We start from the raw sequence: 25,066 nt of genomic DNA, 5'->3' as shown, positions 1-25,066 counted from the left end.
GGGGAGGGGGGGTATTAGCCCTGCAAACATTACAATAGAAAGGCACAAGAAATAAAATAAGGTAATATTAATACATTAATAAGATAGACCAAGATAACAGGTCTAAAAGTCCATAAATAGAACTCAATATAATTTTTTTTAATTTAGTATATGACAAAGTAGCACTTCAAATCTGGGGGAAAAATCTATAGACAGGGGCTGACTTCACTAAAACATAGATAGGCATCAATATTCCAAAGAAAAACAAGCACAAATATCAAAAGTTCATGGGGTGCCTGGATGGCTCAATTAGTGGAGCAGTGGAGCATGCAAATCTTGATCTTGGGGGTCATGAGTTCAAGCCCCATGTTGGGGGTGAAGTTTACTTACTAAAAAAATAAAAATAAAAAAATAAACATAAATTGTTTAAAAATCAAGAGTTCACAAAAAGGAAAATCTAAGTGGCTCCTAAATACATAAAAAGACATTCAAAAGAAATGAAAAATAAAAACACATTAAGGGTTTTCATCTACAAGACTGGCAAAGATCCAATACATTGGATAATGCACCACATCGGTGAGCTTGCCAGTCATTCGCCTATTTTACTCTCAAATCCATTGCCAACTCTTTCCTTCCTGGCTCGTTTTAATATGTACCATATCATCAAGAAGCATCTGGCAGGACGGCCTTCTGGAAGCTTGAGACTGTACAGTTGGGATACTGTCCCGACAGGATGCAGTACATGGTCTGAACCAGAAACCCATATACATGTGGTTTCCCCCATGGTGCCCAGGAGCAGAGATAGAGGAATGACTTCTCACTATACCTGATGGCCCATCACAGAATGCTTCCAGTCTTGCAACCCTGGGCTCTGCCCAATTAGGAGTATTGACTCCCAAGAGAGGAATGTGTCAACCAGCAACACAAGAATAGTTGCACAGAACTGGAAGTTGAGATTGCCATTGGGCTACTTGGAACCAATGGGCAGGGAAAGAGGTTATCAGATTGGTGGAGGGGAATAATCTCATTTACCCAGAGGAAATAGGCTTTCTGATACACCATGGGCAGGGAAGGCTATGTCTGGAGCAGAAAGCAATCTCTTGGTGCCTTTTAGTACCACATGACCCGTAGTAAATGGAAGGCATTTTACTCAATAAAGGCGGGACTATTAAGAAATCAGACTCTTGGGGGAAAGAAAAGATTCCTGCCACTCTACCAGGTAAAGATTCCCCAAACAGCCACGTGTTGGCAGAGGACAAAGGGAATGTTGAACGGGTCATGGAAGGAGAAAGTCATAAACATCACCTGCAGCCTCGTGGCCAGCTACAGATATGAAGACTGAACAGCTGTGTCTGCCTTTGTAGGTATTTATTAGCTAACTTTTTTTTTCTTTTTCTTTCTCACTCCCTGATGATTATGTACGAGGGATGCCAATGGTACTTAAGTTCACGATCAGAAGAAACATCCAGACCTGAACATCTAGGCTTTTGAGACACCTGTGGTAAGTGAGGGGCTTTATACGTCCTCATTTGGGGGGAAGGGCTTGAGTGCTGGTACAAAGGATCATCAAGCTCTGTCACACTGCACAGGACATCATTGTCGCATGACCATTAAATATGGGCGGCCGGTGAGAACGGGACTGAGCACAAAAAGATTGGGCTGTGCCAGTCACTGGCCTGATTTGCTCTCAGAGCTGCTCCCCATCTTTCTCTGCTCTGGTCTGTATTCATGGGAAAATGCATTTCCTAAGCTCTGGCTGAATCCGGGTCCTTTTCAGAAACGTGAGGCATTGGCAGGCGGTCTGGAAGGCAGTGGAAGGGAGAAGCCAGGGTATTTCTCCCCTTCCGTGGCTGCCCGGGGGTTATCTCTATCTGTGGGCAGCTACTTATCCTCCAGCTCTCTCCTGACAGCGCCCCCCCTCCCATCCTCCCAGCTCCTGCTAGGCAGCCCTGTCATCCTTCCAGCTGCTTCCAAGGCCCGGCTTCTGGGGTCCAGTCACACTGCTTCCCTGCCAGGCCTCAAGGAGCTACAGGTTCCCGCCTCACCACCCCACGTTTGACTTCGCTCACTCTTCCATCTCTCGGCTCATCAGTACCATGTTTAAAATCCCAACAGAGGACTCTTTGCTGACTTGGTCCTCTTGGTCCTTGGTCCTTGGCTGATTTGGTGATGAAATGGGAAAACCAGCAGGTGGGCATAAGAACGAGGTAGAACATTCTTTTCTGGCGGGAGTGTAAACTGACAAAATTCTGTGGAGGGTAATTGGGTGACATCTATAGATCCGTCAGGATTATGAAAGCATGCACCCTTTGTTCCAGCATTTCCACTTCTGGAAATTTCTTCTATACGTACACTCGCACGTATTTAAATAATGTTTGTACAAGATTATTCATCACAACGTTGTTTGTAAAGGATTTGGAAATTACCTAAAAATCCACTGATGGGAGATAAGTTCAACAGACCAGGATACATTCAAAAGTGAATCAACTGCAGTCACTCAACAGAATGAGGAAGTTCTTTATGTATGTTAAGGGTAGATCTCTGAGATCTGAAAAGGCAAGGTACAGAACAGCACATATAATGCCACCGTAAAATAAATAAATGTAGCTACTATATTTATTTGTATTCACAGTGATCTTACTTGGAAAAAACTAATAATTTTTTGGCTGCCTCTGAAGAGAGAATCTGGGAAGATGAGAAGGAGAGTTTTTACTGTTTCCTCTTTAGTATATTTAGAATTTGGTAATTTATGCTGGATTACATATTTAAAGAATACATAAAATTTAAACTAAAAAAAAAACCCCGCATCTCTACACTACTTACAAGAGACATACCAAAAATACACACATGCACGCACAGAGAGAGAGAGAGAGAGAAATGTTGAAAATAAATGGATGGAAAATATATACTATGAAAAACTACGTAAAAAACAAAAGAATGCTGGAGAATAAATCAGACAAAACAAAAATTAAGGCAAAAGCCTTAATTTAGGGGTGAAGAATGACATTATATATAATTTAATGGGAAAAATCCACCAATTGCAAATATGTATATTCATGCCAATCTACCCACGTAAGAAGAAACTGATTGTGCCAATACAAGATTAGTAAGGGCGTAGACAATTAGAAGAATAAAACCAACAAATGTGAGCTAATAGACATAGAATCGTTCACCAACAAATGGAGACCACATTCTTTCCAAGCACAGAAGGCAGCATACACAGAAACTGACCATGACTACAGGGACAGAAGAAATCTCAGCATGTTTCAAAGAATCCATGTCATATAAGCCATCTTCTCTGACCACATGTTGATAAGAAATCAGCAATGAAAAGATTCTTTTATAATGTTTGGAAGTTTAAAAATCTGTTTTTAAAGTAAGTTGCACACCTAAGGAGAAATCACAGTAGAAATGACAAAATATTTGGAACGCACCAGCAATGGGCGGTACTAAATATCAAAACCCGTAGGAAGAATATTCAGAGGGAAATTGATAGTTTTGAATGCATCTATTTTAAAAAGGCAAGAAAGACTGAAATAAATGAATAGACCATTCATGTCTCAAAGCTAATACTTTTAAGGTTTTTTAAATTTATTTTTGAGAGAGAGGGAGAGAGAGTGCAAGCGGGGAGGGGCAGAGATAGAGGGGAACAGAGGATCGGAAGCGGGCTCTGCACGGACAGCAGAGAGCCCAATGTACGGCTTTTTTTTTTTTTTTTCAACGTTTATTTATTTTTGGGACAGAGAGAGACAGAGCATGAACGGAGGAGGGGCAGAGAGAGAGGGAGACACAGAATCGGAAACAGGCTCCAGGCTCTGAGCCCTCAGCCCAGAGCCCGACGCGGGGCTCGAACTCACAGACCGCGAGATCGTGACCTGGCTGAAGTCGGACGCTTAACCGACTGCGCCACCCAGGCGCCCCCCAATGTGCGGCTTAAACCCATGAACCGTGAGATCATGACCTGTACCGAAGGCAGATGCTTAACTGACTGAGCCACCCAGGCGCCCCAAAGCTAATACTTTTATAGAAAATGGAAGAAAGGATTCTGGGTTATGATATTTGAGCCCATGCACCTAATTATTCCCCCTCCAGAGGATCCACTATGAAAGTGCAGAGAAAGGACTGCTTACAAGGGCAAAAATGCACAAGCACAGGGAGACAGGAGAGGTGGGAACAGCAGTTAAGATGTGGATGCTGGAACATAGGTGGATAACGAGAAAGGACTCTGCAGACCGGCCTCAGCCCAAATCCTCCACTGGCCGTTGGGGGAGCTGTGAGCAAGGCTGGTTCACAGGCCAGCACCCTCATGGGCTCAGACACTGGCAGCACCAGGTCCCTGGACTTGGGAAGAAAGGGGACTACATTAAGGAGGATTTGGTGAAAGCTGTTTGGGAATCAGTTAACCCTTAGAGCTCCTCCTCTTCTCCACACTGCAGGTGACCAGGCAGGTGGTTGACCAGAAAGTCTTCTCGGCTGGGGGCCACTGAGACAGTGGAAGGCATGGGCATTTGGGATGGTCTGAATGTCTGTGTCCCTCCCAAAATTCGTATGTTGAACCCGAACCCCCAAGGTGATGGTATTAGGAAGTGGGGCCTCTGGGACTTGATGGGGTAATGAGGGCAGAGCCTCAGACCGAGTCCTGAGAGAGCTCCCTCACCCTTTCCACCGTGAGACATCACAGCAAGAAGATGAGGAGCCAAGCACTCACCAGACACTGAACCTTCTGGTACCTTGATGTTGAACCTCCCAGCCTCCGGAACCGTGAGATAATGTTTGCTGCTTATAAACCTCCCGGTTTATGGTGATTTTGTTATAGCAGCTGGGAGGGAATGATCCGGTCTCCTGCCCCAAAAAGAGAGATAAAGTGACCTATGGAACTGAACACGGAGGTCCCAGCCCTCTTTTGCCGCTTGGTAAACACAGGCAATTCTAAAACTTTTTTCCAAGAAAGGCACCTGGGTGGCTCAGTCAGTTCAGCATCCGACTCGTGATTTCACTCAGGTCATGATCTCAGGGTTCGTGAAATCAAGCCCAGCATCGGGCTCTGTGCTAACAGTGCAGTCTGCTTGGGACTCTCTCTCTCTCTCTCTCTACCCCTCCTCCCTCGTATTCTCATTCTTACTCTCTCTCTCTCTTTCTCAAAATAAAGAAATAAACGTTTTAAAAAATAAAAAATAAATAAAACTTTTCTCTAGGGAGCCTGACAGTCCGAGAGGACCTCGGTGTTTCTCCAACAGCCCCCCTCGATCACTCTGCAGTGAAGATAAACGCTGACCAGCTTCACTATTCTCTCAATACTTCCAACCAGCTTTTAGATCTCTACTGTTAAATATGAGCAGGTACCCAGGATCACGTCCTCCCAAAGGGATTCATAAACTCTCAAGCAATCTGAAGCCCGCGCATAACTTGAAGATTCTATTTAGCCTGTCTTCTCTGGCAGGGGAAATACTGCTCTTTCTTTGCACGGCTGGCTTTGGACTGGCTACCCAGTTTTGGAAAATCTGCTTTTGAACTGTCCTGAACTGGGATGTGTACAGGTTGGAAAACTCTAGTGAAACCGAGTGGTGTCTCTCTGGGAGAACCAATAAAATGAGGTAGATGAGTGCCATAGAGGACCGGCCTGGCTGGTCTCCATTTGCACCACCGACACATCCCTTCGCCGCCCTGCTCTGACCCCTGGGGAGGCGATCCCATACGCTGAGGCACCAGCCCTCTGGCTGATGTCCTCTGACCTCCTTTGGGATTTGACCAACAGGAAGTAACGGCCAAAGAACAGAAGGCCTGAGAAGAGAGAGAAGGAGGTTATTCCCACACCCCCTCCCGCTCTGGCACTCCTCTGTCAGGGGCTACGTCTGTCTATACCGTGATTCTTGTGGGTGGCCCCTCTTCCTCAGCTCCAGGAATCACCCAGTCTCCTCTAACACCATCCCCTATCCTTGCACCTTGAGGCAGAACCGGATCAGGAGGGAAAAGGGGTGTTATGCAAAGAAAATGTTCTGGGGCAACTGGTAAGCCTTATGAAAAATATAATAAAATTAAATCCCTGCACCACACACACACACAACTCAATTCCAGGTCAATTAGAAACCTAAATTAAGGTTGGCAGGCCCATAACACTTAATGAAGAAAATATAGAATAATAGATTTATGACCTCTGGTGGGTAGTAGGAAGACTTCCTTAAAAAGACAGGGAAAAAAAAAAAAAGAGGGCAAACCTTTTACAACACATTTAACGACATTAAATTTAAATCTTTGTGTTCATCAAAAGACACATAAACAAAGTTAGAGACAAGGCACAGTCTGGGAAAAGATATTTGCAACATTTAAAGCTAACAGAGGATTATGTTCAAAATTTATAAAAGATTCCTACAAATGAATAAGAAAAAAGACAAACATATCCAGGGCAAAAGAGGCGAAGTACAGAAAGAGGCAAACCGCAGAAGAAGAACACTGAAAATAAACATATGGGAAACATATTCGCCAGCACTGATAATTAGGGAAATGCAAATTAAATTTTTTTTTGAAGTTTATTCATTTTTAAGAGACAGAATGTGAGTGGGGGAGGGGCAGAGACAGAGGAAGACCCAGAAGCTGAATCCAGGCTCCTCCAAGCTGTCAGCGCAGAGCCCTACACGGGGTTTGAACTCACAAACGGTGAGATCTTGACCTGAGCCGAAGTTGGAAGCCCAACCCACTGAGCCACCCAAGTGCCCCAAGGGAAATGCAAATTAAAACAACCCTGAGATACCCTCAGATTGGTGAAGAATGTGAATGTGAAAGAAATAAGCCAGGGAGCCATGAAAACGTGGAGGAACCTCAAAGGCTCATCACTAAGTGAAAGAAGCCACCTTTGGAAGGCTACATATTGTATGATTCCAGCGACACGACCTTCCGGAAAAGGCAAAACTATGGAGACAATAAAAAGATCAGTGATTGTCAGGGGTGGGGAATGGGAGATGTGGAGGCAGAGCACAGAGGATTTTTTAGGGCAGTGCAAATATGCTGTATGATATTATAATCCTGGACATTTTTCCTTACCTATTGGTCCCAGAGAGTGTGCAACACCGAGTGAACCCTCAGGTATTTGGGTCATTATGAGGTGTCAGCGTAAAAAATATACCATTTTGGTGAGTGATGTTGATGATGGGGAAGGCTATGCATGCGTAGGGGCAGGAGGTATATGGGAAATCTCTGACCTTCCTCTTAGTTTTGTTGTAAACCTAAAACTGCCCTAAAGAAAATTAGTCTTAAGAAATGGTAATATGGGGGCACCCAGGTGGCCCAGTTAGGTAAGCGCCCGACTCTTGCTTTCGGCTCAGGTCCTGATCTCACGGTTTTGTGAGTTCAAGCCCCATGTCAGGCTCTGCACTGGCAGCACGGATCCTGCTTGGGGTTCTCTGTCTCCCTCTCTCTCTGCCCCTCCCTCACTCATGCTGTCTCTGTCTCTCTCTAAACTTTACAAAATTTTTTAAAAAAAGAAATGTTGATGGGGTAACACCAACATTTGGTTAGATTGCGGAGAAATGGGACCTCGTACGCGTACTCACAGATGTGTATTTGGCAATATTTGTAGACCAGCAATTCCAAGAGGTGTATATGCTGGAAAAAAATGTTTCGTCTGCAAACTAGGGAAAAGGCACTAGAAGATGTATTGCAGCGTTTTGTAAAAGGCAAAGGAAACAGCATAAATATCAAATGGAGAGTGGATACACAAATTACACTATATTCATAAAATGCAATTCTATATAACAGTATAACAAAAAATGCAACAACACAGAACAATCTCCAAAACACAAAACGCTAGATGCAAACCAAGTTAGAAAAGGATCCTACCAACTGACAACATAAATGTAAAGTTTTAAAATGTGCAAAACACCACTGTATATTTTTAAGAATATATGCATGTATAGTAACAGTGTAAAAAAAGAAAAAAAACACACACACACACATACAATTGAAACCTACGAAACTTGGGATAATGATTACCTCCGGGGAGGGAGAGTGTGAGTCAGGAAGCCAGGGAGTAGGGGAGGGATATGAAATGGGATTCCCAGGAGACACCAAGTGTGGCTCTTAAGATTTTATGGCAAAAACTTAAAAAAAAAAAAAAAAAATTAAAAAGCTTTCAACGGAGTTGGGAAGCAGGTACATAAGCATTTGTGATTTTTGTATTTTTTTGTAGGTTTGAAATATTTCGTGTTGAAAATATTTAAACCTACTATGATCTTAAAGGGTGTTAATAGAAACGTGGCACCAGAGTAGTGGAAAGAAGGCTCCCACTCTAAGCTGTATTAGGCAGATTCCTTAGGAAGTACCATGTGCGTACTTGGACCCCAGACGAACAGGTGGTTGGCTAGTAAGTAAGCAGTGACCAAGACCTGTCAACAAACACAAACTAGGTCGGGGGGAAAAAAAAAAAGCAAAAACAGAAGGATGCACCTGGGATGGTTAGCCCGGAGTCAAAAGACTTTCTGACATTTTACAAGCAGTGGGGCATGCCAGCCGCCCATGGAATGTCATCCTAGAAAGTGGCAGCTGGCCAGCGACCACTTTGTATTCCACAAAGGATACAAGTTCAGATGAGAGACAAATGCTGTTCGGTTCTCGGCCTCACCCTCGTCGCAGGGCAGATCTGGCAATCCAGATTCATCGTGAAAAGAATCACCACGTAAAGCTGCACAGAGTCAAGCCTTCTGTGCCTTGCCAGAAAGGCACAGATGCCCTGACTGCCCTGTGGTCCCAAAGCAGATCCTCTGAAAGGCACAGCAGCCCAGGAGCAAACTCAGGGTATCTTGTGGCCGTTCAGATCATCAGTCTTGGTCTTGGCCTGAGCCCTGGAGTGCTGTGTCTAAGTGATTAGATGCAGTGATCTATTTACATTCATTGAGCTAACCAATAAATGGGCAAAGAGCTCGTTTGTGACACTAAGTACAGCTTTGTCTCTACCGCGTGCCATCAACAACAAGCTTCCAATCATTTCTATTCCATTAAACATTGCAAATTAGAGTCCAAGGAGGAGGCTAATTTCCAATCAAACAGAAGAACCAAGGGGACCCAAATCTGTTCTCGTTTTTGCCCAGATGGCCATGTAGACACACACTCACAAGCCAACTCGCCCACTTCAAAATATAACAGAGCAAACACACAAAAATAAACAAATGACTAGATCCTGTGTCATGTGCTCTTTTGCTTTTATTAAAGGCATCCATTTTTGGAAGCAACTCAAGGGACAGGCTTTGGATGCTCCAATATTTTGCAGAAAGGGCACAGATATTTTAAATGGGTTTGCTTCCTGACTCAGTCCTCTTGCATGGGTGCTAGAAGGTTGTGCCACAATTGCCCAGGCAGCCTTGAAGTGTGCTACAATCTTCCGTTTGAGCTGATATTACACTCGGCCAAATGAGAGCAGTACATCCACATTTCAGACCAATTTATTCTACTTGAATATAATGTGTCTCATTAATCTCTTCCATCTGTTGTTTATGAGCATGAACAATTCTAGTGGGAAATATAAAGGACTGACACAGGATTTACTACTTGGGCCTCTGAGTCCAGCTTTCATTTGTAAGGAGTTACTATTCTTGCAGATGGGTCACAGATATCTCAGAACTGGCTCTCCCCCAGCCCCAGTGACATTGTGAGAACTTCCCCGTCTGCCCGGGCAGCGTTCCCATGGCTGGTGCCACACAGATGCTCATGTGTCAACCTATCCTGGTATCATCAGAAGTCAAAGGCAGAATAGGATCTCCCAGACAGGAAGAGAGGTCCGCCAACTCTGTTATTCAGGCATTTTTCCTCTGCCTTCTGCTACTGCTGCTTTCTGATCGATTTGTTGCCCAGTACACCTTCCCCCAGGCTCCGGACAGGACAGACAAAAGTCAATGTCCGTTGGTTTTCTACTTGGTAACAGTGCAATTGAAAGTGCTCATGTGAGAAGACTCTGACGTTAAATTGGCTCCACTGAGGATTGGGGATTACTGCCTATGCAGCTTCCAATCCCCACATCACCAAGGATAATCAACATCTTGGAGGGAAAATTAACACCTTATGAAAAGCCAATCTGAAAAGCCCTAGTATAATTAGATGAGGCTAGCTAAGTGTGTTCGTTAGTTCAACACATTTCTGAGGGTCTGATAGGCACCATGCTTTGTGCCGGACCCTGGAGCACTCAGTGGTATGTGAGACAGACGATCCCTACTTGCCTGAAGCATTCAGTGTGTTGTGTGCCCATTCCCCAAATTCAGATATCAGAGTCCTAATCTCCAGTACCTCAGAATGTGACCTGATTCAGAGACAGAGTCATTACAGAGGTAACCAAGTTAAAATGAAGTCATTAGAGTGGACCTTAATCCGATATGACCAATGTCCTTATAAAAAGGGGAAATATGGAGACAGACACAAACACGGGGAGGACGCCTGGCAAACATGAAGGCAGAGATCAGGGTGATGCTTCTATAAGCCAAGGAGCCCTGAAAATCGCCAGGAAACCATTAGAGAGTAGGCAAGAGGCATAGAAATATTTTCTCACCTGGGCCTTAGAGGGAACTAGTTCTTCCAACACCTCGATCTTGGACTTCTAGCTTCCATAACATGAAGCGATGCATTTCTGTTGGTTAAGCTGCCTAGTTTGTGGTACTATGTTCCAGCAGCCCTAAGAAACCAAATATGTATGCCTTCCACAAAATAATGTCACCTAAAAGGGAAGAATTCATGAAAAATTAGAAAAAGCTTTCCTGATTTTCCTTCAACCAGCTGAGGGATCCAGCTTCCAATAAACAAAGCTGACCTCCATCACTCCCAATGGCAACAACCATTCCCAGCGATGCATGACCAGCCGCCTCTGATGGAACGAGGGCCACAATAAGTGAGGGCTCCTTGGGGGCCTGTAGATAGGACCTTAAGGGCCAGTGGAATAAGAAATAATAATAAAAAGAAAAAAACTCTCCAAAATTTGTCTGAGGGTTCTAGGATTATCCTGTCACTTTATCTGTCTCAAAAACTTCTGGGATGTACTGGCTGGCTTCAAAGATATAAAATTTCTAAATCGCTATTTTTAACCTGGGTTCTAATCCCATTTTATGCTTCAGTCAACTCTGACCTCAGGCAAATCTTGTCTCCTCTCTGAAACTCAGTGCCCCCATTTGTAGAGCAGGAATCTAGGCTACAAGATACATAGATTCTCCCTTTAAATTCAGTTGCTATGCAATTTGCCCCTCACTAGTATTGGGTAGTCTACGAAAGTAATGATGATGATGATGATAAATGTGAGGGCTTCTTTTACCAAGTTTTGTTCGATGAAGTTTTTATAAATTAATGAATTTAGTCCATGAAACTCTTTTGGAAGAAAAATAAAAGCAAATAGCTCTTGGTCATTCTCCAATTTCTCCACATACCCAGACTCAGTGGAATAAAAAAGTTGTCGTCACAAGGAAGCAAGTGACTGTCTCAACAGTGTGTGAAATGGTTCCTAACCTTTAGAGCACCAGATGAAATGGCTTGGTCTGCCTTGCATGCTAGACATGGGGCCTGAAGTCAGCCAGAGACGCCACATCCCGGGCAAACAACCCAACACAACAAGTGGGCCTGTGTAGCCTATTAGCAAACTCTCATAAGCAATTCTACAGAGACCGCTGGCCAAAAAGCCATTGACGGAGAAGCGAATTCAGTGTGTGATGAAACCATTGCTAAGAATTCCACCTAGTCTAGAAACACGTTCCATGAAAAATAACTCCTCTCAGGAAGAGGCTAAAGTCCAGTACATTGTTGAGGCTTCTAGGTACTGCTAAGGGTCAATACTTTTGTCTGGAAACCAGAAGCAGTGGGGCCGGCCTGGAGGAGGAGGTCACTGGGGCCACCTCTCCTCTTGCGAAGCAAGACAATAGGATCAAGATGACCAGGCGCACTCTGTGGTGGCCACCTGCTACCTGGAAAGAATTTACGGGCCCTAAAAGAACACTTCTTGGAACTCTCTGTTGCAAAGACAGGGAAGGATATGATGAAAATTTGTGGGCTTAGTTCAGCCTCTTTTAATGCCTTCTTTGTAACTAGATGATTTTTAAAAATTATACAAGTGAAAGCACTTTGAAAAGTGAATTAAAAGATTTTTTAGGGGAGCCTGGGTGGCTCAGTCAGTTGAGCATCTGACTCTTGAATTCGGCTCAGGTCATGTTCCCAGGGTTGTGGGATCAAGCCCCCCACAGGGCTTTGCGCTGAGTGTGGAGCCTGCTTGGGATTCTCTCAATCTCTCTGTCTCTCTGCCCCTCCTCTCTCTGCTTGTGCTCTATAAATAAGTAAATAAATAAATAAAATTTTAAAAATATTCTTATTAATGCTAACATCACAACTTTAGTGTGCAATGTCTTGTAACAAAAGACAAATCGTCGATTAAATTTGAATCAATTATCCACCATTAAATCTGACACCATTTAGTCATCTCTACAGATCAGTGACTTTGTCTTAAACCATCATCCTATAAGGAACTTCTGAGTAGAGGAGCAATCAAAACTATAGATTCATATCTATATGAATAATCCATATGAGTATATTGAACTAAAAGGAATCTTCTAGAATATCTGATCTAACTCCCTATCTTTTTACTGAGAATACTGAGGTGCGGAAAGAAATAAAGTAATGTGCCCAAGATCACATAGCTAGTTAGAGACAGAGCTAAAAGGAAACCCACAGCTTCTGACACTGGGTGAGCCAGGACTCAGCATCACCCCCCCTACCTCCTAGATGCCCTCAGATCCTTCTCTGCACTCACCTCAGTGACTCACCACTGGCCTGGTTCTTCATTTCTATCTCTTGCGCGTGAAGGTTGGGGGGCTGACCATCTGTAAAATAGAAGCGTCTTTAGAATTCTATTTTTGAATATCTAGAAACATCATTTTAAGTAACTGGGCTTATAGCCAGAATTTTCCACCTAGTGCTACCACCAAATAACTTGAATCTCATTTGCCAGACTTTCTTCCCTAATCTCCCTTCCGCTGTCCTCTATTAACAAAACAAAACAAAACAAAACAAAACAAAACAAAACAAAACAAAACATCAGGAAGAAGGAACAAGGAAGAGGCTCTCCATAACTGCAAGAATGCAGAACTGGTCCCTGGTTCCTCAAGGCCTGGCTGAAGCCAGGGGGAGGCTGAGAACAGTTTTCAGGAAATGGGCCCCTCTAGAGGGTTCCCAGAGTGACAAGCAGCCATACTGGGTGTAGACTGAAGAGCTAGCTTTTGTAGGGAAGTCTCTCAGGTGAATGAAGTTCGATGGGAAATAAGTTGGGGAAGCTTTAAGCCATGGCTTCCTGCACAGGACCCTTGGCCCTTAGCACTTTGGTGCTTAATGTTCTCAGCTTCAGCCGTGGACACACGATCCCACAATCCATGACATACTCATCTGTAACTTTGGGGAGACACCAGTTTGAATCACATGCTTTGAGGGGACTGTGAAGAAGTCAGCCCCTTGGCTAAAGCATGGGCCTAGCTCAGTATCCAATCTGAGCTAGGCCCTTCCTACTGAGCTTTCCTACCTCACTGGCCGTGATTCTTTTTCTTCTGACACCAGCTTCTGACATGACAGCGTATGCTAGAATGGTATTGTATATGTGAGGATTGCCAGAGCTCTAGTGTTTTTCCAAACCATCAAAGATCTGCTCTGCAAGACTTGTCTGTGGAATCCCTCAGAGATATTCATTTGGCCCACGGCTGAAGACTGAAGAACAATCCTTTGATCAACTTGCCCTGAAATTCTTTTTTGTTTGTTTACAAATTTGATTTGTTTGTTTGTTTGTTGGGGGGGGGGCGCAAATGAGCAAGGACAGAGAGAGAGAGAGAATCCCATGAAGGGGGGAGAGAGAGAGAAAGAGAGAGGGAGAGGGAAGGGGAGAGAAAAAGAGAGAGAGAGAAGCAGGGCTCACCCAAAGCAGGACACAACCTCCCCTGAGGTGGGACTCAAACTCATGAACTGTGCGATCATGACCTGAGCCGAAGTCAGACGCTTAACCGACTAAGCCACCCAGGTTCTCTCCTTGCCCTGAAATTCTTCCATCATTCTCTTGGAGTTTACCTGCCATCTCCTCTTAGTCTTCAGCCCTATTTCTTCTCCTTCATTATGGCTCTTTTCCCTTGCTTGTCTAACCTGTAGGGTCTTTCCATGCCTCACTAGGGTAGTGGTGGACCTCCGCTTTCCAGAGCAGAGGTTCAGACGCACTGTGCATGTAGAGCTGATAGTCTGTTGCATCTTCTAGTACCCTGCTCGCTGCTTTCATCAGCTAGAAGAACCCTAGGGGAAAACCTGCATGTCCACGGATAGGGGTCAGATAACCACAGACATGTTCAGCAAGTTGGCAAGAGATGAACAGAAACCAAACTGCACAAGGAGAACTCAAGGAAGCCTCTAGCCTCAGGGAAGGTGGTGGCCAGTGTTGACTCAACAGCTGAGTAAGAGGTGGAGGGAAGTGGTCCCTGGAACAACACGGGGACTGTTTCCTGGGATCCTTTGCCCATTCCACCACTCCAACAGCTTTTGTGGAAGACAGAGGCAGAGAAGCCCTGTCCCTATGTATTTTGCAGAAGAACAGTAAACATCAGCAGTCTGGAATGTAGCAGCAGGCAGGGCACTGAGCAGAAGTCTGGGGTAAGGGAGCTCTCGTGCTGGGTGTGCCCGTCAGCTGGAATGGCAGACCCGGGGAGAACCGTGGGATGGGTGGCCCTGAGGGGTCTGCAGGAAACAGTCCCTACAGATCAGTGAGCAGGTCTGCAGCCACAGTAGCCCCAGAGGGTCCCAAGGGGCGATCTGCCAAGAGACCAACACAGCGTGGTGAGATGAAAATCTGCCAAGAGGATCATTTAGATTGAAGACCTCCAGTGAACTCAGACATTCTACCGAAGGGAGGAGATTGACATGGAAAGGGGCCTCGGGTCCTGCAGTCAAGAAAGTGGAAAGATCCAGCCACATTTGGGCCTGCGTAGGCATGTGATCTTACCTTTCTTGAGAGTCATAAGGTTGGACAACGTGAAGTTTAACAACACAAAGAGTTTGTAGACAGCTCTGAACAATTCACAGAAGAGGGGTCTCTTCATTTCTCTGTGAACCACTGTGCATGATTTGGCATAGATACAGACATAAAAGAAGTAAATCATAAGAACCAAGCAGGCATGTGAACCCACCATGGGAAATGCAGTTTGCTACAGGACAGGGAGGTACAGAAATCATCCTACCAAGAGGAATTCTAAATCGTGTGATGTATGGCGTGCACGCTTTTATTTCTTCTTATTCAAATGAGCAGCATTTTTTGTGTATATGTGGACTCAGATTATTGGGCCTCCACCTTGGCCTCTAGTTTACCCAAGTTCAATGCACTCTGGTGTGGACCTCCAAAGATCGCCAAAAATTGCCCTGAAGACTTTGGACAACGATATCACCTTAGTGCTCTACATTTAGCATGCTTCCTTTCCACTGACTCAGTAGAGCCCTGTCCTACATTCTGGGACAAGAATGCTAACTCTTCTCTGCAGGAAGGCTCTGAGGATTGAGGGGGCTTTCTTTGTGTGGGCCATAAAAATCATTAGTACTTATTGTTAAAAAAAACCAACAACTTAGATTATAGAAATGCATAAAAGTAAAATATAAAAAGTTCTTTATTTTCCAACAGAACTTACTCCCATGCAGACGATCCAGACTCCCAAAAATAGACTCTGTGAAGAGGCTGGGGTACGTGTTTTATTTTCCAAGTATATTGAAGAACCCCTCCCCGCCCCCACGGACACACACACACACACACACACACACACACACACACCAAGAAATGTAATCATACCACCCATAGTATAGGCATTTTGCTATTTCAATCGATACTCTGTCTTGAACACCTTTCCTGCCAGCACTTACAGATTTCCCTTATTATAGTTTTTAATAGCTGCATGGTTAGTCCGTTCTATATATGAACCATCTTTATTTAACCCATCTTTTATTCATAGACATTTAAGTTATTTTGAGTTTTTTGCTTTTGCAAAGAATGCTACAAAACTATCCTCGTGCAGATATCCGTGCACGGTTGCATGGTTTATTTCTAAAGGTAAATTTCCTGAAGTAAAATGGCCAGATCAGGGGGTGTATGTGTGTTTTGTATTTTAATGAATATTTTCAAACGTTGTACCAGCCTATCCTCCCAGAGAGGTGGTGTTGTGGATGTGGAGTGTGTTATTGCTCCAGGTCTTGAGAGATCCCTATCATGCCTGTTAGGCTTGGAAGTAAAATCCTGGGGTGCCTGGGGGATTCAATTGGTTAAGCATTCCACTTCAGCTCAGGTCATATCTCGTGGTTTATGAGTTCAAGCCCCGAGTCAGGCTCTGTGCTGACAGCTCTGAGCCTGGAGCCTGCTTCAGATTCCGAGTCTCCTCTTTCTCTGCCCCTCCCCCTACTCTCAAAAATAAAAACATCAAAAAAAATTTTTTTAAAGAAGTAAAATCCTGGGCTTCCATTTTGACTAAAAGAGCTCTCTGGTGCTCTTGGCCATTAGAAATTCAGCAAGTTCACAGTTCCACCAGTTTATTTATGGACAAGGTGGTCTTCAGCAGTTACGGGGGAGGTGCTGTTTCAGAACCACAGAAGGTTGGCACAATAGGGTCCCCAGGGAGATGGTTGCAATCGACCTCCTCATTTGACAGATGAGCAAATGGAGCTGTGGGCGGATGCTGTCTCTGGGTGTGCATCACCCTGTCCCCATCCTTCTGTGAGATGTGGGTGTTCATCAGTCATCCAGAACTTCTGGGTCTTTCTAATGCAACCTCGGTATGGGGTGGGAGGGGACCTGCTTGTGGACGTTTGGCCAGCCACCAAGGCTGTGAGAGGTGTTCCCGCAATGTACGTCATCCCAGTGTAAATACGTGGTACCTGCACAGGGCTGGACAAAATGATGACACTGTGTTTGTTGAACAACAGATTGAGGTATAAACCTACCTCTCGTGGCATGACTCACTCTTCAGCATGTGATCTGTGGGAGCATCCCTCTCCATCCCAGCCTTCCTACTTCAGCCGTTAGAGTCAGAACTCCCTCCCTGTCAGTATGTCTACCCAATTTCCCACCTCTCTGTCTCCTCACCAGAATAAGAAGCCTGGCTCCTCTGAGTGGTCGGACTGGCAAGAAGGAAGAGCCACCCCTGGGTCCTGTCCCAGAAGAGGTGTGCCTGGAGCGCCACCCTCCCAGGCTGCCTTGTCAGGTGTGTGGGTGCACACCTTGCAGGAGGCGCCTGACCCGGTCCAGCTCTGACTATGTGCCCGCACGCGTCTGAGGATAGATGGGCAAACAGATTCAGTATCTCTGTGGCCCTAGTTCTAGGCTGACTCAGTCTGGCTAATCAGAGGATATTTTCATCAGACTTCTGTTTTGATCTTTTGATTGATACAGAACTCACAGGAAGAAAGGGGTTTTATTCATTGGCTGTCTTAAAACCATAACATTCACCCTCAAAAGCTGTGAGTTTGAGGACAGGGGAGATAGACCCAGTGACTCACCTAACAAATGCTCAAAGGCTTTCCGTGTGCAGAAGCTGGCGGGCCACGGGACCCTCGTTCCTTTTTCCCTCAAGGAACAGGGATCCAGTTGGACTGGGTCTTTCAAGTATATTCAGTAAGGCAATGCCCTTTTTTACCAGACTGATAGGATTGGGATCCAAGAACCTCCTGGAACTTCAACAGGCTGGTTAGCAAGGGTGCAGAGGTGCCTGCAAAGCTGAATTGCACAGAAGAATTGTGAGACCACGTACGCACGCGTGCGCACGCGCGCACACGCGCGCGCGCGCACACACATGTGGGGTGGGGGTGGGGCAATTAGAAAATAATTAAAAATATAACGGAGCCACATCTCTCAAATTGTTAGGAATGTTCCTGATACGTTGTCAAGGGAAGAAAACCAAAAAACAAGTTGCAGACTAATGCATTTACTTTAATTATATTTAAGTAAAAACAAACCAGAAAAGAATCTATCTCTATGTAAATATGCATTTGCATCTGTTTGAATGAGCAAGGGAAAATCGTGGAAAGTAGATAGCAGGTGTTAGTGCTGGTAGCTCAAGAGGATGGGCTTGGCGAGGAGGCCAAAAGAGAGGGCTCGCTTTCATCTTATAAATCTTTGTACCACTGCCATTGTTACAATAAACTTGTCTTAACTTTTGTATCAAAAACCGTCAGGAGAGGAAATTAGATGAAAAGGAAAAGGAGAATGTTAGTTCCAAATTCGCGTATTTCTCTGTGTTTGGGGGGAAGGGAGAGAGAAAGGGGGAAGCAACGGATAGAATAGTGTATATCATATGATCTATTTATGTCAACGAAAATGATTCATTCACACATATGCTAGTATTGCATCAAAATATCTTTCAGTACAGTTTGAAATATTTGTCGTGGGCATGCAATTCCTTCATTTGTCAAAAAAACTTAATTATATTTGTGAATAATTTATAATACAAGGAGAAAATGCTGGTGATGTATTAAACAAAAGAGCAGTATATCAACCTGCTTACATATTAAAATTTCAATAGTAAGGGAACAGTCAGGGGAAATGTACAGACAAAAGACTGGGTGAAAAAGTGCCATAATGTCAACAGTGATGGTTAAATTATAGGTGACATTTGCTAAAATTAAAAACAGGTCCTGTGGGCATGACTTCACCTCTGATGCTTAGGATTGGGAAAGATCTGGCCTGGTTGCGGATAGACAGCAGATTCTAGGACCACAGCACCTTCCTGGTACCCCTTGGGGGTCCTGCATAACGCCCTCAGTGTCAGCTAGGACATGGGAGGGATTGTGCAAGAAACAAAGCAGCCAGCACAGAGAGAAAAGCAGCTGCCAGCCCTCACTCCAGTGATAGGGTCAGTACCCTTTTCTCTGGCTACAGACAATATTATGAAAGATGGGGGAAAAAACTTCATTGGTTTGAATAGAAGTGAAGAATGTTCTATGTTAAACAGCAGCCTTTTACTAGAGAGACTCAGAACACAGACTCTGGACTTAGACTGCTTGGATTCAAATTCCAGCTCTGCAAACTGGGTCAGGTGCACGCTTCTTCACTTCTCCATGCCTTGACCTTTTCATCTACAAAATGGGAAACATAAAAATAATAGCATATGCCCCATAGGGTCCTCATGAAGAGTCAACAAGTTAAAAGATATAAAAATCTTAGAATAATACTTTGAACATAGTACTATATAAGTGTTTGCTATTGTTACTAACAATATTATTCCTTACATATTTAGAAAATGGTGGCACGAATTCTTGATCTGTGGTCATTGCTTTAATAATTTTTACAATTTATTGGAGGTCAAAGTTGTGTCTGGAAAATACATGGATCTCTCAAGGCGCCTGGCTGTCTCAGTTAGAAGAGTATGCAACTCCTTTTTTTTTTTTTTTTAAATGTTTTTGTAAGAGAGAGACAGAGACAGAGTGTGAGCTGGGGAGGGACAGAGAGAGAGGCAGACACAGAATCCGAAGCAGGCTCCAGGCTCTGAGCTGTCAGCACAGAGCCCAATGCAGGGCTCGAACCCACAGTGGTGAGATCATGACCTGAGCCGAGGTCGGGTGCCCAAGCGACCGAGCCACCCAGGTGCCACTGCCTCCCGTGCAACTCTTGATCTCAGAGTTGTTAGCTCGAGCCCCACATTGGGTGTAGAGATTACTTAAAAATAAAATTATTCTTAAAAAAAGAAAATACAAAAGGGCACCTGGATGGCTCAGTTGGTTAAGCATCCAACTCTTCATTGTGGCTCAAGTCATGATCTCAGAGTTTGTGAGATTAAACCCCACATCGGGCTCTGTGCAGATAGCGTGGAGTCTTCTTGGGATTCTCTCTCTCCCACTCTCTCTCCCCCTTCCCTGCTCTCTCTCTCTCTCAAAATAAATAAATAAGCTTAAAAAAAGAAAAAAAGAAAATACATGGATCTCTTCAGGAAGGGCCATGGGGTCAAAACAAACAGTACATGAAAGCTTTGCCCTAATTGGCTCTCCCATGCAGGCTTGAGTTTGAGAGCCTAGAGGTCTTGCAGAAAAATTATGCACTGGGGCAGGTGGTGGAGACAAAAGACATTCTCAACAGGGAACATCTCAGACCAAAGTCTTGGAATTTTCCTTAGCAAATTTAAGAAGCTTTATACTATTTCAACTCATAAAGCTAACCAACCAGGTCTGAAGCACTCCTTATATTTCAGGACACGGTCTGTATTGTTCTTGGAGCCACCATATCACACGCTATTTCATTCATGCCATGAACCAAAGTGAGCCCAAAAGAAGATTCTACAACTGATATGCCATTTGCATCTCCTTGGATAAATAAACAGGTAAAGGACAACAACCACACAACTAAATGAATATCTATAAATATTGTCCATCTAACTCTGTTTTCAGGTGCTATATATTTAGTTATTGGGAATGCTCATATCTTCATTCATCAAGTTCTGCCCAGGTAAGGTCCTATATGACCATGTCTTCTGCAAAGTGTCCCCTACTAGTCACTCCCAGATCCCATGGATACCCTGCCTTTTGGAATTCTTAAGCCTCTTAAATAATTCCCAACTTAGTTATACACTAACTTGCATTGTTATTGGTGTTTCATATGTGTTTGTCTCTCTTCTTGATAAACTTCCTGATGATAAATGATATAAACCTACTCCCTGTCTGTCCTTTCCCCACACCTGAAAACAAACAAACAAACAAAAAAAGCTGAGCATACTATGAAACTTAATATAGAATCATAGGCTCCCAGAATCTGAGAGCTAGAAGGAACTTTAATCTATGGAAGGACTCCTTTCATAAGATGAGGAACCTCATCTAGCATCATCTACCAGGAGGACTATTGAATCTGAAGTGTGGACATGCCAATAAACACACACAAACATACACACATTCTTAGTAGCCAGTTCAGTTGAAGTCAAATAGGCACCATCTACCATGACAGACCCAGACACAGCAGAATTCTAAAGCAACCTCTGATCGGCCAAAGGGAGACCTAACACGTCTTTCTCCATCTGCTGAGACGGGACTCGTGAGATTTCCGGGAGCTGTTCTTTTTTATTGTCTTTGCCCTACAACTGCAAAGGGAAAGCACCATGGCTTAACTAGCCCTAAAGTCTCAGCCAGTAAACCTTGGACACATGCTTTCTAGTTCACACTGCGAAGCACTGTGTTAACATGGTACTCGATCCTGTTAATCGCACTAATCAGGAAACTCCGTGCACAGTTTTATTTATTTACTTTTAATATGAAATTTATTGTCAAGTTGGTTTCCATACAACACCCAGTGCTCATCCCAACAGGTGCCCTCCTCAGTGCCTGTGCAGAGTGTTATTATACCTTTATGTTAATCTATCTTTCTCATAAAATGTAAATAGGGCTAGACATTCAGCCCAGGATACTTTTCACCCTCATATGAAAAGAAAGAATTGCTGGCCGGGGGCCCAGGGTGGGTGAACATGGACCCCAGCAACAAGGCCCATTTCTTGGTTTCTTCCTTCCCTAATGAGCACAGATGGAACCAGGAAATTGGTTCCCATAGTTATTAACTGTGACTTTGGGGGTAAAGCAAACCCCATGCTTTCCTCACTGCATTTATAAAGCACACATGGTAAGAAGGAATGGGACGTCACTGGTCACCCACAAACTTCTTGAATCCTGTGAGTCAGAAGTGCCATTGCAAGGGGGAAGGAGTTTGCAGCTTGAGTTTGGTGGTGGGGCTTCTGATGTGATTAATCTCGGAGAAACCTTCTTCCTCTTACCTTGCATCCATTGGACTATGCACTAATCAACGATCGTGTGTCATTTATTTTTGTATCTTCATACTAGCAAAGAGCCTGGCATGCAGGAAGTGCTCCAGATGTAGTGATTGAACTGATGTGAAAGTGACCAGAGTAGACGGTGGGCAGGCTATGGCCCCTGACAGTAACCGGCCCCTTCAAGATGCTTTCCCTCTATCCACCACCAGTCGCCACTCCTTTTCCTCTCTGCACATCTCTGAGATTGAACAGGTTGGCCCTGACTACAGAGCAACCCCCAACTGGCTCTCATCTAGTTTAGAAAACTGACATTTGTTTACAGATGATCCCAGATTACACAATGCTTGCCACTTTCCCCAAATATCATGCGTCAAAACGTAGCCTGAATATAGATAGTAAAACGGTCACTGATGTTCTGCCTAAAGGCCTTCCACAAGCTGCAGAAAGAATATTAATTCTGTGCCCTATTTGTTTTCATTGCCTAAGGGAAGCCCGGGACAGACACCAGTGCATCTTTAATCTTCTCTGTTTCCTGTCTGGGGAAAGGCAGACTGACTCTCCTTCCACAGACTTTCATATTCAACCCTACCCATTCATGTCAAACTGCTGAGCCAGGAGAAAGCACACAGGAATCTGATGGAAGTTTTTTCCCAAGTGAGGAGTACCATTAGTGTAATATAAATACAACAAAACCTTACAACAGTTCTGAAATGACTTTCTTCTGCATCTATTCAAACACAGGATGTTTCTTCTTTCATAACGGTCCAGTAGAAGGACTACCAGAATGTTTTGCCTCTCTGCCAAGTTCTGTTTCTCAGACAAAGTTTACCCACAGCCCAAATTTCATACAATTATTGAATCGTAGAATTGCAAGAACCCTCCTAAGGTTACCATATAATATTAAGTATCTTTTTCATTCCAAAGGCTTGACTAGCCTTAAAGTCTACGTCTTTCTGTAGCATCCTAGGTTATTTGTAGTCTTATACTCTAATAGAAGTCCAAAAAAATGGAACAGTAGCTGTACTTACGATTTAGTTTTCAGCATTTCCTGAAATTGATTTTACCATAAAGTAAGTGAGCTTTAGAAAGGGAAATATGTTTAAGGACCCAGAGTCTGCTCTATTTGGACTTTGAGAAAAACCGTTCATTTTCCTAGCAAACTTAGAAACTATTTCTTAAAACAATTTTTAAGCAAAAGAAAGGATTTCCTGATAATGCTTTGGCAAGTAGTAATCTTTGACAAGGATAAGCCTTGCAAGAGCTTTTTTGACCTAGCTTTTTCAAATACACTCTACATGAATCGTTCTCACTATTACATTTCTTTTAAAAGAACATAATAATATGTTTAATGCATTAAGGGACAATAAAGATTATACCAACTAGTCAATCAAAAAGTACAAATGGCCCTTACTAGGTGGCAATGGTTGGCCTAGATTTTCAGTCTGCATAATTGATCCTGCACAGAGGTAAGCACATCTGCAGCCAGCTATGCTGAGGATGAACTGGAGCCTTCTTCAATGATTCTAGCTGACAGAACATGCTCACAAGTGAATGTCTCCTGTTACATGCTGCCTAGCACCACAGTCTTTGTGGGTGTTGAAATACAGACCATCACCACTGGAAAACACACACACAACCACGCACACACGTTTCATCATACCCACTGTCTTTCACTATACTGCGTCATGGATCTCCCCAACAGGAACAGGACTAGGGTGCAATGAGTGAGGCACTCATCTTGGGAACAAAATTTAGGATGATACCCAAAAACTCAATGACCAAGATAAATGATAGTTTAATGCAATAGTCATGAAAATAAAATTCAATGCAAAAAAAATCAATGACAAACAAAATATTGAAAGTCTAAATAACAAGATGCAACCTGTCCCTTGTACAACCTTGCCTCACTTGTCTTACACCAACCTTGGCCCTTGTTCCAATAAAACTTTATTCACAAAAACAGGCAGCCAGCCATGGGCCATGGTTTGCAAAACTGATTTTTTTATATTGCATTAAAATACTATTTATCTTGCTAACTGAGTTTTTTGGTACCCCTTTAAATGTCATATCCTTGCCCTGGTTCTGTTCTCCCACTGAACAGTAAATACTGTGAGGGCAGAAACCAAGTATTAATTCATCTTTGGTACACAAGTGCTCATTGAATTCTCAGAAGTGATTCTCAGAGATGAAACTTAAATTTACATTCAAATCATTTCCCTAAATGTAATCCTTAATTTTCTAGTAAAAAAGATACATAGATTGTCCCTTAAGAGAAATGGAAATATATAGCATGAACTACAAATATAACCATCATATTTAATATGGATGTTTTACTTCTGGCAATTTATCATAAGAAACTAATTCAGCTAAGCAAAAAGATATAGGTATGAAAATATTCATGGCAGCATAAATAATTCCCTAGGGAGGAGAGCTGTTTAATATATGATCATATGTTAATATGACAGAATCATATGTATTATTAAAGAAAATAATTTTTAAAGACATTTAAAAATTTGAAACATTTTGTATCATAAACTAATAAAAAGTAACAAAATACTAAGAAATATGTACACCATGGAAAATAAACCAATGTATACAATTCAAAATTAATATGCAAAACAAGCTTTTTTAGGATTATGGAATTACATTTTCACAATTTCTACTAAATTACTCTTTAATCATGTTTTCATAGTGCTTCTATTAAAATAATTTGAATTAAAACATTTTGAATAAAATATTCTCAGCACAGGGTAAGTCCAATACCTATAGCAGATTTCCTCTCGATGAATATCCCAACCCATGGTAAGAGGAATTGAAAACCAGAGAACAAAAAGTGCTCTTTCTTTTACTTCCAGTTAATTCTTCACTCTTGATTTTTCTTACAAAGCTTTCAAAGTTACTCTGTCTAAAAGCGTGGCAAATACTAGGGGGAATCACATGGAGAGGATTTAAATATCACAAGTTTCCACTTCAAATGTAGATGAGCATAGAGGTAAAGAAAGAGGGAAAGTGTTCTAGGGCAGAGACCAGTAAACCAAGGTCCTTGGGCCCAATTCAGGTTGCAAACTAACAATGGTTTTTATATTTTTTAAGGGTTGAGGAGAACAAAGAGGAAGAGAAGGAGAGGAAGTGATAGAGGCTTACGTGGCCAACAAAACCTAAAATATTTACCATCTGATCTTGTACAGAAAAAGTGCCAGTCTCTGCTGTAGGAGAAAAAAATACACGTCTCTGTGTTAGTTGACTTTATACATTTCTTTAATTAGTGGCTTTTACCTTTTTAGAGCAGTTTCAGGTTTCCAGAAAAATCGAGCAGAAAGTACAGAGTTCCC

The 25,066-nt window shown here is 43.2% G+C and overlaps 1 long non-coding RNA gene across 1 annotated transcript; it reads left to right on the top strand.

Moving 5' to 3' along the window:
* The first annotated feature begins 476 nt into the window (after positions 1-476).
* Positions 477-20,292, top strand: LOC121039973 (uncharacterized). The gene is made up of 2 exons (XR_005795069.1): positions 477-1,480; positions 20,175-20,292. It is a non-coding gene; the product is annotated as an uncharacterized LOC121039973 (long non-coding RNA).
* Positions 20,293-25,066: the final 4,774 nt, after the last annotated feature.

Source organism: Herpailurus yagouaroundi, unplaced genomic scaffold, assembly GCF_014898765.1.
Source record: "Herpailurus yagouaroundi ecotype Mexico unplaced genomic scaffold, PumYag 181, whole genome shotgun sequence".
Classification (NCBI taxonomy): Eukaryota; Metazoa; Chordata; class Mammalia; order Carnivora; family Felidae; genus Herpailurus; species Herpailurus yagouaroundi.
The sequence above is the reverse complement of the archived record's forward strand: the minus strand, read 5'-3'. Positions and strand labels throughout refer to the sequence as shown.